Source organism: Thrips palmi, unplaced genomic scaffold, assembly GCF_012932325.1.
Source record: "Thrips palmi isolate BJ-2018 unplaced genomic scaffold, TpBJ-2018v1 HiC_scaffold_18, whole genome shotgun sequence".
NCBI classification, from domain to species: domain Eukaryota; kingdom Metazoa; phylum Arthropoda; class Insecta; order Thysanoptera; family Thripidae; genus Thrips; species Thrips palmi.
The window spans coordinates 20,177,865-20,191,720 of NW_023144627.1; positions in this window are offsets into that span (position 1 = coordinate 20,177,865).

The following is a 13,856-nucleotide window of genomic DNA, read 5'->3' on the forward strand; positions in this document are numbered from 1 at the left end:
ATTTTAATTAATTTTAACAAGTACCGTTTAAAAAGGGTTTTAAATGTTGATTAAAACTTGTTAAAAAAGAGGGTTTAAAAAAATTTTATTAGCTTTTATTATCATTTTTAATAAGACTTTATGTATTTAATGTTAAGTGTGATTTCCAAAGGTTTCTTTGAAAAGTCTGGTGACAAACAAGAGTGTCGAGTCATATTCGTCGTTAAATCCTCTCTCGAGTAAGTAGGTGTTGCCATATTTTAAAGGGAACTTGGTGTTACCCCCTGCAAGATTTAATTAAGTTTAATAAGAGTCTGTCCGCCGCTAGATGGCGCTGAGGTCTACTTTAGCCCCTTAGCTCGCGGTTTTGACTCACATCGCCACATGCACTAGTCGCGCAGGCTATTCACTCTCCTCCATCGCGCTCAAGGAAGTGTGAGGGATTTGTAGACTTGCCTCTGACACACAAGTGTTGGAGAGTTGGGCGGCCATGGAGGATGCCGTCTCACACTCAAATAGCAGAACTCAACACTGATCATCTTACTGGTTTGCAACATTTTCATTAACGTGGGTAGGTATTTAATTAAATCATATGTGTTTTAATTAAACTACAGCTTAATAAAGCTCTAATTAGCGCTTATAAATTTAATTAAATATAATTAAAACTTATTATTTACATATTAAAAAAAATTAAAATTTCATTTCAGCCTGACCTTTTAATTTAGTTATTCGTGTTCATAGATAGCTCTATTTTTGGCCACTAACAAGATTTAATTAGCATTAACAAAATTTAATTAAAGTCAACTCTAATAAAAAATTAATTAATTACAAATTAATTATTTATTAAATTTAATATACGCCTTTTTGCCAGGGCGCTCTTTTCGAAAACAATGTTTACGCTTAGCTAACCTGTTATCCTACCGTGCGCTTCCCACGGTGGGCACACAATAAAGGGAACGCCCCGTCAGTAGCCCACCAGCAGTGCGCCCCGCCCCGCCCCGCCCTCGCGGCCCCACAATGAGCAGACCTTGAGTGATTTGGGCGTCGACGTGTCTTCGCAGCACCTGTTGCCTCGCCGCGCCTCAAACGGGCCGAGCATCATCAGCTGGAGAGTCGTTCTCTGTCTCTCTCGCGCTCACGGCGCGTCCCGTACAGGTGCGAGAGAGACGGAGCGACGAGGACGAACGACTCTCGGAATCGGTCTGCTGGAGCGGCTGGGCCGGTCAGACGGACCCGCGGCACGCAATGACACAGTGTGCGCACGCCTCCGGGGACCGCGCACAAACCACGTCCCCCACACTGGGAAAAAATTCGCTTCGAAGATGTTAGACTGCCAATGACCCTGAACCTCTGCTATACGTGTTTTGTCTGCATTCCGGACTGCTCGCAGCAAAAAAGGTCAAACCTCAAAGGTTTCAGCATCGAAAACCGCCGACACCTCCGCACGGTCGGTCCGTCCGATAGAGCGCGTTCGGGATTGCGCCACTCGCACAGTGTAAAGCACGGCCCACAAGAGCATCAATGCGCATCAATGCCATCCCGTTTATCCAATTCGAGACATCGACAGGTATCGGCCCGGTCGGAGAGGTGCCGGTAAAACACCCGAATCAAAAGGACGACACGAACCCTTCCCGCGGGGCTTCTCTCAATACCGACCTTTTAGCCCCCCCCCTTTCCTCACTCACTCACACTCACTCACTCAGTCACTCACACACACACACACACGACGGGATGCTGCGGCGCTGCTCAGGATCCCTCCGGGACATAATGCGGGTTGGATTACGTGCGTGGGAGTGCGGCTTGCAGTGGCCCTCTCCTCGTAATACACGCACAAAAAAGTGCGTGTAGGAAAAGAAACGGGAAGCGGAGAAATAAAAATAATAAAAAATTTAAAACGCCGAGTGTACTGTGTAAAATTTGGTAATTTTTTTCGTTATTTTAATTAGTTGATTTTGCCCCATGTTTGTTTGTTGTTTTTTTGTGAGTGTTTAGTATTTCTGAGATATTTTTTAGCAGATGATACGTTCACGTATCAGCGTGCTTGTACTCTCGTGCAGAGAGTACCGAGTTTCCGGCTAGCCAGGCAGCAGTTGCCTCGTTGCCTGACTAGCAAGCCTAGAAGAGGCCGAGCGCCTCGCTGGCAAGGCAGCGGCTGGCTGGCCTGCCTAGAAGATTATGAGCGGAGGGCCCGCAGCGTGCCGCGCCGCCGTGCCGTCGCGCGCCGCACCATGAATCGGGCCGCCTGCGGGGGCTCGGGTTGAGCGCGCGGCGTATAACCTCGACACCCAGCTCTCTAGTACTCATGAAGTGCGTCCCTCGCGTTGCGCGTCGTCACGAGACGCTGCTAGCACGCATCGCGTAGCTGCCCCCCTCGCCCATTCCCTTACCGAGACGCCACGTCCCGCCGCGCCCCGCCACACCCCGCAGCAGTCTACACACACACGCACTTGAGCCTTGAGTGCGTAGAACGCATGGTGCTGCGCCCCCCCGAACCCCTGCCCCTCTCGAGAAGCGGCGCGTCGGCAGTGTGCGCCACTCTTGCTTATCTATCTTGAGGTCGGGTTCGGGTGGCGCGCCGGCCGGCCGGCCCCGCTTGGAGATGTGGCTGACACGCCGCGTGCCGCAAGGCGCCTTGCCCTAGTACCGAACACAACTTTTATGGGTATTGAGTATTTATGTGATTAGCCACCAAATTGTGCATCCTCGCGCTGAAACAACGAAAGTGATACCCAACACAAGTGGTATCGGACATATGAGTGTCCCACCGTCATTGCGAACATGGCACGTTAGGATATTCAAAAGTTATACTAAAATTGACATTTTCATGAATACCGTGCGTAAGAAATTTGTCAAAAAAAAAGAGTTCCGAGTGTTTACTTTTTGAAAGAAATTGACAAAATGTCGCATTCATACATTTCAATAAACATTTTCATCAGTATCATCTGCTTTCACGTTAGCGTTAGCGTTAACGTTTTTTTTTTCAGTGGTGCAGTATCTGGTCCACCCATCGCGCGGCAGGGCAGGACGCAAGGGGAACACAACACGCATGCACTGCGACGCCAGGACGGGCCGGGACGAACCGGGACGCCAAGAAGTGCACGGGTCAGGCCAACCCGGCCCGGCCCTGCGACTGCTCTGCGACTGCTCTGCGACTGCTCTGCTGCATGTCAGGTCAAGCGGACGAGGAATCCATTGGTGGGGTCACACGCTCGGTTCGAGGCCGTCTAGCCAGTCCTGCTTAGCGACTCTGGAGCTCAAAACACGTCTAGAGTTTCGGCCGCCTCCACCGGTCTTCTGGCCCACTGAGCGGTGGGCAGGCGTCGCTAACGACAGTCCAACGAGATCACAGAAAGCGGCCACTTAGAAGGCAGGTGCGAAGACATCCGCAGTACGCGTGGCGCTCGCGGCAGTGTACCCGCGCACAGCCTCGTCGCGCTGTCTCTCTCGCACCCACCCGGGTCGCCCTGCGAGTGCGACAGAGAGAGACCTCCCACTCGCAGTGCAGGACCGCAGGGCACACCTGCTGTCAATGCATCGTTAGTGCGTCCGGTCCGACCGCTCGCCGAATGGACTCGCAGTGTAGGGGATAGTGTTTCAGTGGCTTTGCGGCGCACTCGTGTGTGACGAGACCGATCAGTACCGTTCGGGATGCGTGTCCGTCTGTCCGTCCGCCCCAGACAGGCAGACAGACAGGCAGGTAGACAGACAGGCAGACAGACAGACAGACAGACAGACAGGCCGACAGGCCGACAGACATAGACAGACAGACAAGCAGACAGACAGACACCTCGAGATGCAAACTGTTGTCTTCCGAGACAGATCTCGTTTCCCACAAGACCCATACGCACCGCCATGGCGCGCCATTCGTGTAATGCGTTATTAGCATCTGAAACGCGACCCAGATATCGGGGCGCGGCAACGCGGGCAACGCCGGCGGGCACAGGCCCAGCGACACACTGCAGTGTTTGCAGTGCAGCGAGCAATACCGCAGTGTAGCAGCACCCGCCGCGCATTGTGCATGGGCACTTCTTTCTCATACCGGCGCTGTTTGTGTATGTTTACGCCGCGCAACCCGCGATGCTCAATTTCATTCCCATAACACATTACGTGAGGTCGCAAAATTTACGAATGTGAGAGAGAGAGAGAGAGAGAGAGAGAGAGAGAGAGAGAGAGAGAGAGAGAGAGAGAGAGAGAGAGAGAGAGAGAGAGAGAGAGAGAGGCCTTGCCCTATGCCGAGGCGGCCGAGGCGGCAAAGGCGAGGGGGTAACCACTCGCGTAATACCCTGTACACAAAAACCGTGTATTACGCGTAATACACGTGGTCGTAATACCTTTTTCGGGTCAAATGTGCCAAATTTTTGCATTTTAAGGCCGTAATACACGTGTAATACCTCCGTAATACAGCGTAATACCGAGTAGTCTGTACACGATTTCTTGAAGTGTTTACCCCCTCGGGCAAAGGTGACTGACAATCTGTTTGGTAAGCGCACCCCAATGTGATGACCTAACGCCGAGCCGAACCCCCTGATGGATGACCTCACGGGCCGGCCGGCCGACCAGTGCTTTCGCCGCTCTGTCTCTCTCGCACCCCTTGGGCGTCCCGCGGGCCGCGGGGGTGCGAGAGAGACGGCTGGCCCGCCCTCCACGGCTCCGCCATCAAGCTCGGGACGGAGGCAGGGCTCGCGTGCTGGAAGGCGGGAAGGCTGGAACCCAACACGTTCGGCATTTCACGAAGCCAAGCCAGGCTTGTGCTTGACCTCACCCAACTGACCCATTTCCAGTGACGCGGCGACGCAGCGACGCAAGCCCTCCCTTCCGGCCACACTGTGGATTTGCCGGACAGAGTCGCTGAATGGCCCTCGAACCGAACGTGTGACCCCACCAATGGGTTGCTCTCCGAACGAGGAATCCATTGGTGGGGTCACACGTTCGGTTCGAGTCCCATTTAGCGACTCTGGAGCTCAAAACGCGTCTAGCTTTGGCCGCCTCCGCCGCGTCTCGCCAGGAATGCACATGCCCTGGAGGCTGCCCTAGGCTAGGCTGACGAGTCCTTCGCGTCGCTCTGTCCCTCTCGCACGCATGGGGCGCCCCGCACAGGTGCGAGAGAGACGGACTCTGCCGCTCTAGGCTGCTCTAGGCTCGCCGCACGCCCGCCGCGCTGTCGACTGCCGGCGTCGTCCAGGCCGGTGCCGCGCGGAGCCGCGCCCGCCACCAAAACAGGACCTCGCCGTTAGCTGCCGGTGTCCACGGCCGGGCGGGGCGGGGCGGGGCGGGGCAGAGGAAGAGACGCCGCTGGACGCACCGCGCGGCATGGCACGGTGGTGTGCGAGAGGGAGAGAGAGAGAGAAGTCAGGCCTCTCATAGGGCCAAGGGCCACGCCACTGTCTTCACATAATAACAAACGGCCTCCAAATTAATTTCGTGATACAATAGCATAGCTCCTCCGGCCAGGACGAGCAACGCCCTTTCTCCGCTACCGAAAGCGGCAAGGCGGCAGGGCGGCGCCCACACGGCGGACGCACCGAAACGCAGCGCTAATTTCTAATTCCCCTGAAAGCAGTGTGCCTGCACCGCGTATCAAAATGCAGCGGGGCTCCGCGTTTCCGAGGCTGATGGTTATCTGTCGGCGCCATCCGCTTTCGTCGCTCTGTCTCTCTCGCACCTGCACGGCAGGCCCCGCGAGTGCGAGAGAGACAGAGGCAAGCCAAAGGCCCAGCCGCCCCGGCCGGCCAGACGAGCCCACATCAAAAGCAGCACTAAATGGGCGGCCTGGAAACCGCGGCCGAGGCCCTAACGCCCCACAGGTGGCTTTGTTTTGCTTTGTTTCACTTTGTTGCACCTATCGCGGCGACAAGCCGGCTCTAAATCAGACTCAATCTCGGATCTACCAGCCGGCTGCTGCTCTATGCAAAGTCACTGCCCTGAATCCGTTCGCTACTGCACTTTGAACCGTTTCTGGGTTCCGTCCTCGTTTACAAAACTTTGGTCAGGTCCTGTACACCAGAGTTGCCATAGAAGGTTGCTTTACACGTCATTTTTACTAGGGAATGCCCGCCCTCATGAATGATCCTGGACCCCGTTCGATCGGTTACAGACTCCTTGTCGTCTCTCTCTCTCTCTCTCTCTCTCTCTCTCTCTCTCTCTCTCTCTCTCTCTCTCTCTCTCTCTCTCTCTCTCTCTCTCTCTCTCTCTCTCTCTCTCAGCGCTTGGCGCCTCGCTGTCCACTTGCCTTTATGCCCCGCCCACTAAAACGCTTTGGCAAAGGTCGCCTCGCTTCCAGCTAGCGCCCTATCACAGTGTGTCACTCAGGAGTGGCCTGCCGCCCACACCGTCAAAACAAAACGCCCATCCAATGCATTGCAGAGCCCAGTCCCTCGTAAAGGCGAAAGAATTTTTCCGCAAGTGTCGCGTTTATGACCCGCGCCCGGTTTTTCGTCCGGCCGTTGCGTTATTTTGTTTTGGCGGCAGGAAATGCCGGTCGCCTCGCCTGCAGGCTGCGCGGTGCTGCGCGGCTCAGGAATCCAACTTTATCGCTTTTATTTTGTCAGCTGTTCGGGGCGCTCGGCCGTCCCAGCGTTCCAGGCCGGCACTGTACACTGTATAACACACACACACACCAGCAGCGGGATCCGAAGGCGTCCATGAAATCGACGAAAAGTCCACAGAAACACGAGTCTGCCGAGCTTTGTCGCACAGTGGGCCAGAAGACCGGTGGAGGCGGCCAAAACTCTAGGCGCGTTTTGAGCTCCAGAGTCGCTAAATGGGACTCGAACCGAACGTGTGATCCCAGCAATGGACTGCTCTCCGAACGAGGAATCCATTGGTGGGGTCACGCTTTCCGTTCGGAGTCCCATTTAGCGACTCTGGAGCTCAAAACGCGTCTAGAGTTTTGTCCGCCTCCACCGGTCTTCTGGCAAATCCACTGTGGAGTCCGGCGCGCGGAAGAGGCATGGGAAATTTCACGCCCCGGCAGCAAGGTCTTATCGCTGGACAAGCGAAATAAGGCGAATGGTGTTACAATGCGTGTCTTTGTGTGCAGCCACTTCCTTCGGACTTCCTGCGCTGCGAGGCTCGAGGCAGCCGGCCGGACCAAGGACCCCAAGGACCCAGTTGGACCCTGCATCACCAGCAGGCTCAGCAGGGCTCCACACGCCCAAACGTCGCTTTGAATGCGTTTACACGCATCGGATCGGTTATAGGCTCCAGCTGTTCCAAACAAGGCTCCGACGCCCCGAGCAGCTCCATTCGCTCTATCTCTCTCGCAGGATTTGTCTCAGAGCAGCCCTGAGCGACAGTTCTGTTTTTTCAGTGTGCACCGGTTCGGACCCTTCCTCGGGGTGTCTCCGTCTGCCTGTCTGTCTGTCTCTCTCTCCCACGCACCGAGTGCACACCAGTGTGTCGCCAGCCACACCTTCCTTGCGTCGCGCTCCAGAATTACCTGCTGCATTGTAGTGTATTGTAGTGCAGCAGGCTGGCCTGGGCCAAGGCCCACCCCCAAACACCGTTCCCACCCTCGTCTCGTCTGACCCCTCCCCTCAGAGCTTGCGTCGCTCTAAGAGCACTGCACAGTGGATTTGCCGGAGGCGGCCAAAACTCCGGACGCATTTTGAGCTCCAGAGTCGCTAAACAGGACGCTCGAATCGAACGTGTGTCGCCCCCCCCAATGGATTCCTCGTTTGGGGAGCAATCCATTGATGGGGTCACACGTTCGGTTCGAGTCCCATTTAGCGACTCTGGGGCTCAAAACGCGTCTAGTTTCGGCCGGTATTCTGGCCTACTGTGCCGCCGTTGGCTTCGCTGCCTGTCACTTCACCTCCTCCTATTTCCGCCTTTTCCAATGAGGGAAAAACATATCACTCACACGCAGCAAACGCACTGAACCGTCCAAAAATAGCATGCCACCGTTCGCGTGCGCGCTGCTCCACCTATGCAATTAATATTCAAGGGATGACGACGACGATGATGATGATTAAGGCCTGCAGGGCCACGTGCTGCTGCACTGTAGGACGCTGCAGGAGCTGTCAAGACACACGACCCCAACCCCAAGCCGTTTCCGCATCGCTTCACGACACGATAAGAAAGACGCGCCACTGCACTAGGCTGCCCCATTTGACTACACTGCGAAGAGGTAAACAGACGGTCACTGGAGACCGACCTAACACAAACACACCTCGCTTGCGACCGGTCCCTTAAGATCGACTAATCGAAAGGAATCGAGAGGGAATCCCCACCTGAAGTTTAAAGGCGCTTGCGGCCTGCGTATCCTGTATCCTCAGTATCCTTTGTCACTCGGTGCACTCACACTCACGCACATTGTCGTCCCAGCCACACACACACGCACACAGACGCGAAGCGAGCCGCGGCGAACTCGCGAGAGGTCGGCAGAGCGGCGGCGCGGCGGCGGTCTCCCCGGAGCGGGACGACCGGCTGGGAGCGCGGCTGCGAGCGGACTGCTTCAACTGCTTGTTGTTTGTGGTGGCGGCCGGCGGGGCCGGCGGCGCGAAGGGGGAAGGCTGGGAAGGCGGCGGGACGCAGCCAGCACGCCACTGGAAGGGGGAAAAGGGGGGGGGGGACAGCTGGTCCAAGTTGTCAAATGGGGTGGCTTCGGGCTGGCTCGGCATGGGGCGGGGTGACGAGCACTGGAGTGGGATTTTCGTAGTGATGCAGAAGAGTTGTTGCCGTCGCTCTGTCTCCCTCGCACCCAAGCGGCCTCCCTTGTAGGGCCCTAGTACAGCGGTTCCCAACCTATTTCGGTTCGCGACCCCAAATTTGTAACAAAAAATTTCCGCGACCCCCAGGAAAAATTTCGCGACCCCACGCGACCCCTCCTTTAGCATGCCTTTGATACAAAGTGCGATAATCCACCTTAGTTTGGGAGCAGTATTGCCGCAAAGTTGATCAAAACGGCCACAAATGTCTTTTAAAAATCGTGTTTTGGGCCGACTTTAAGTAGCCTCTGCGTTTGATCCGAGGCGGTATTTCGTCCTCCCTCAACGGGCATTTGGTCTTTGGACCTTCCTTTAGCATGCCTTTGTTACGTAGTGTGATTATCTGCCTTCGTTTGGGAGCAGTATTGCCACAAAGTTGATCAAAACGGTCACAAATGTCTTTGAATGCCATTTTGATCCACTTTGAGACAATACTGCTCCCAAACTAAGTCTGATAATCGCACTCCGTAACAAAGACATTCTAAAGGAAGGTCCAAAGACCAAATGCCCGCTGAGGGAGGACGACATACCGACTCGGATCAGACGCAGTTGCTGCTTAAACTCGGCATAAAACGCGAGTTTTCAAAGGCATTTTCGACCGTTTTGAACAATTCTGCCAGCTGGGAAACAGCCGCGGCCCCAGGCGACCCCAACCACCTCGCCGCGACCCCTCGAAATTTTTTCGCGACCCCCTTTGGGGTCGCGACCACAAGGTTGGGAACCGCTGCCCTAGTAGCGGCGAGAGAGAGACAGCCTGCGAATAACAGCTTATTCGCCGAACCTCAGAACACCACAACGACTGAGACATTGGCATTTGATTTGTCTGCTCTCTTCACGGCTTGTCAACGAACACCTGAGCGGCCACTCCAAAAGAGCGTCAGAGGGTAAGTACAGTTCGACGCGTCCTGCGAGAAGTTGTCTGGGCAGCGGGAGCAAGCAGATCGTCTGCTTCCTCCACCTCGCGAGTTTGGACTTGTCTAATATTTGAACCCGCTCTAGTTGCCTTCACCAGAGCGACGCCAAAATGTGTCGAAAGTGTGTCAGAGCAAAGTGGCCTACGGCGTAGCGTGATTTGTAGAGTGCTACTCATAAAAACGACAAGTGTAAAGACGATCCTAACCTCTCCGGAAAGGTAGTTACGATCTTTCTCGCGCGGCGTCGACTCGGCAGGTCGTCGCTCCGGTCCATGTAATTTAGCAGTCATACTCCGTGCCTGGAAGACAACTAGCTCCATTCTCCTGTTTGCGGACCACTGAACTCACGTACACACTCACACACACTCGTGCGCGCTACGCACACAAGACAAGCGCGTGTGCACTCATTTGCACGCTCTTAACCCTGCCCTCACGTGCGGCGTGTTTCGTTGCCATGGCGACGGTTCGTCGGAAACACACAGGGTTTGATTTGCGGTGTGGCGAGCAGGTTCCTTTCAGCGACGGGTCCTGAAGGGGTGGAGGTGGGGGTCAGCCTGCCTGGATCCATCTGCAAACCGATGCTGTGCTAGGCGGCCAATATTCTAGACGCGTTTTGAGCTGCAGAGTCGCTAAGCAGGACTCGAACCGAGCGTGTGACCCCACCAATGGGTTCCTCGTTCGGAGAGTAATCCGTTGGTGGGGTCACACGTTCGGTTCGAGTCCCATTCAGCGACTCTGGAGCTCAAAACGCGTCTAGAATTTCGGCCGCCTCCACCGGTCTTCTGGCCCACTCTCTCACCCCTGCGGAACGCCCCCTGAGTGCGAGAGAGACAGGGCCAAGCCCTCCCTCGCGTTTCCCCGAAGCGGGCCTTGCGCGGGGATCTAAACGCGCTGCGCTCGCTGCGCTGGGTCCTTGGCTGTAAACGTCTTCTCCGAGGTCTTCTCTAAACATAAACCATGCGCGCCATGCGCCATCTGGAGCGGCTGGCCCACCACGTCTCTCTCACGGGGCGCCCCGTGCGGCGGGTGCGAGGGAGGCAGCGCCACTGGCCGCCCCGCCGCTGGAAGGGGAAGGGGGGCGCCAAGCGCGCCAGGGGTGTGGGGAAAGGGATATTATCTCCGCAGAGTAAATCTAGTTACCGCCGCACAGTGGGCCAGAAGACCGGTGGAGGCGGACAAAACTCTACACGCGTTTTGAGCTCCAGAGTCGCTAGACAGGACTCGAACCGAACGTGTGACCCCACCAATGGATTGCTCGTTCGGAGAGCAGTCCATTGGCGGGGTCACACGTTCTGTTCGAGGCCTGTTCAGCGACTCTGTAGCTCCAAAACGCGTGTAGAGTTTTGACCGCCTCCACCGGTCTTCTGGCCCACTGTGCGACGCTCAAGGCAAATACGCCCTTTTTACACGCGCCGTATCTCGCCGAGTGTTTGTTTACCTCCCTCCTCCCGCGTCCTCTTTTGTTTATTTGCGCCTCGCGTCGTCCACGTCGGATCTCTTTACGGATGGAACGCACGCGTATTGAACCCCGCGGCCGTGGCCTGGCCGGCGCGGCGTTGAGTGAGAAGAAGAGGGTATTCTGGACGTTCTTGAGAATTCAGTCCTAGTTTCCGGTTCGAGACAAGGTGCGTCACTGGATACGTACACACACTCTAGGATCCACGCCTAGTCATATCGCAAGGCGCAGGGAAGGCCGAGAGATACCAGTGTGCGCGCGTCCCTCCTGGCAACGCGACCCCAAGGTCGGCCCAAGGTCACAGATCCCCCGGCAAGGCCAATCATGGTTCTTGTGCGGACTCCGGTTGCGGACTCCATTGACAGTGGAGGCGCCGCCGTTGGCTTCCTGTCCCCCGGAGCGAAGGCGCCGCCGAGCGCGCTGTCTCTCTCGCACCTCCATGGCACGCCGCATGAGTGCGAGAGAGACAGAGCGACCCTCGGAATCAGTCTGCTGATCACAATAACGACGCGACAGGGTGACGAATCATGGCGCTTTCATCGCTCTGGCACTCGTGGGTGCGAGAGAGACAGAGCGCCCAGGGCGCCGGACGGACCGAAAAAGACGACAAAACGGAGCGGGCGAATGCTAGCCGTTTATCTCGGCGTGTGTTTAGAGTTTAGCTCGCTCTGCCCTTTTTTCGGGGTTTTGGGCGATAAGCCGGCGGTGCCCTGCTGGTGCCCTGGCGGTGTCTCGGACGCGGCCCGAGGGCCCCCAATGGAGCCTCCACTCATGGGACTGGGCGGGCTGGGCCGTGTGGGCCGTGCGGGCCTGGCCGGGGGCACGCACAGTCGCACAGTGCGACAAGTGGACGACCCGCGCAGAGACGGCGGAGACGAGACGACGCACAGCACGCAGCACAGCGCCCGGCCCACAGTGTAGTGTACCACGTACGTACAGTGCAGGCGCGTAGCGCGCGGCCCGCGCGGCCACGGCGTGGACAGAGGCTAGCCAACGCCCCGGGACTTCGCTTTGCGGTGCTTCGCGGCCAGGTGAGGTCGCCGCCCGTCGCTCTGTCTCTCTCGCACTGCCGTGCAACGCGCGAGAGAGACAGACGGCGCCACGCAATGAATGGCACCAATGAATGAGAGACGCGGGAGGCGTCTGGGTGCGTTTGAAGGGACGGGCTGCGCTTCCTGGGTGGAGCCGCCCTTGCGTGAGGGGGGGGGGGGGGCAGGGACAGCTGCGCCGTGTCGCGCCACTGCGCCCCCAGCCCCCACCCCCCCCGCCCGCAGTCGGGGGAAAACAGCAGCCGTCTCTCTCGCACCCCCAGGGCGGCCTATGCCGGTGGGAGGGACGGGTTGCGTCGACGGCCACCCCAGCCCAGCCCGGAGCGCTGCGCCAGGGCGAGGGGAGTGAGTGATTACGAACAGTGCTTTCGTCGGTCGGTCTCTCTCGCGCCCTAGCGTGCCGCCCCACGAGTGCGAGAGAGACAGAGAGGGACCTCCCTCTCGGAATCGGCCTTCAGGTCGTCGGTGAGGGTCAGGGACAGGAAGGAGGGAGGCCACAGTGGGCCAGACGACCGGCGGAGGCGGCCAAAAGACGCGTTTTGAGCTTCAGAGTCGCTAAACAGGCCTCGAACCGAACGTGTGACCCCACCAATGGATTGCTCTCCGAACGAGGAATCTATTGGTGGGGTCACGCGTTCGGTTCGAGTCCCATCTAGCGACTCAGGAGCTCAAAACGCGTCAAGAATTTTGGCCGCCTCCACCGGTCTTCTGGCCCACTGTGGAGGCCTCGGGCACCGCCACCAAGGCCGCATGCCCCGCCAGCTTCGCACACTTGTGCAGCACCAAGGCCGATGGAGGTGGATTCAGATTCATCAGTAGTCAGACTACAGTGTGAGCGACGGCTTCCTGTGCCGCCGCGCCCGAATGGCACGCCGTCATTTTTGGTTCAGTCGGCAATTCCCATGATGCACCAGTGTCGAATGGGTTGCCTACTGTAGGCAATATGCGGGCTTTGCTCTGCAAAAGATTGCCTGGTACACTGTAGTCGGGCTGAGGTTGGCAATCCTTTCGACACTGCTGCATCGCGGTGCATCGCGGTTGCTTTGCTTTGCTTACTCGAACGTCGGGCGCTTCCGTCTGGCTCTCCACTGCGACGTAATTTTTCGTCGAAAACTATTAAAACGCGACGCTCAGTCGAAAGCGGTCCGATAAAGAAAGAGCTGCCGACAAGGCCAAAGGGGGCAACGACCAACAAGCCGTGTGCCGAAACAATTTGACAACACCGACCGACAGACCAATCAGAGCACAGAGTGTGTGACCGAGCGGTAGGCCGGATCTATACACGACCGTCCGAAAAAATAAAACCTCACACTTTTTCTCTCTCTCTCTCTCTCTCTCTCTCTGTCTTTTCTGGCTGACCCGCCCATTTAGCCCATTACGTTACCCTATAGCTCGGCGGCATACTTAATGACCCCGCTCGATATTCGCGGACACCGTGTGACTCTGCGTGTGTGTGTGTGTGTGTGTGTGAGAGAGAGAGAGAGAGAGAGAGAGAGAGAGAGAGAGAGAGAGAGCGAGGGAGAGAGGGCGACTACAACCCCTGTTACGTACAGCTAGGCACCCCTTAGGGTCGACCACTGCCTATCGGGGTACCTAGTGATACCAGCGCAACCCAACGCCGCTGACAGTGGCGTGCGCAGACTTTATTTTATTTATTTAATTTTTGTTTATTTTGCCCTCTGCGCACGCCACTGCCGATGAGAGGGAAGGCCAGGCCGTCTGCGCCTGGTTTCAACGATTCCCGTCCTTC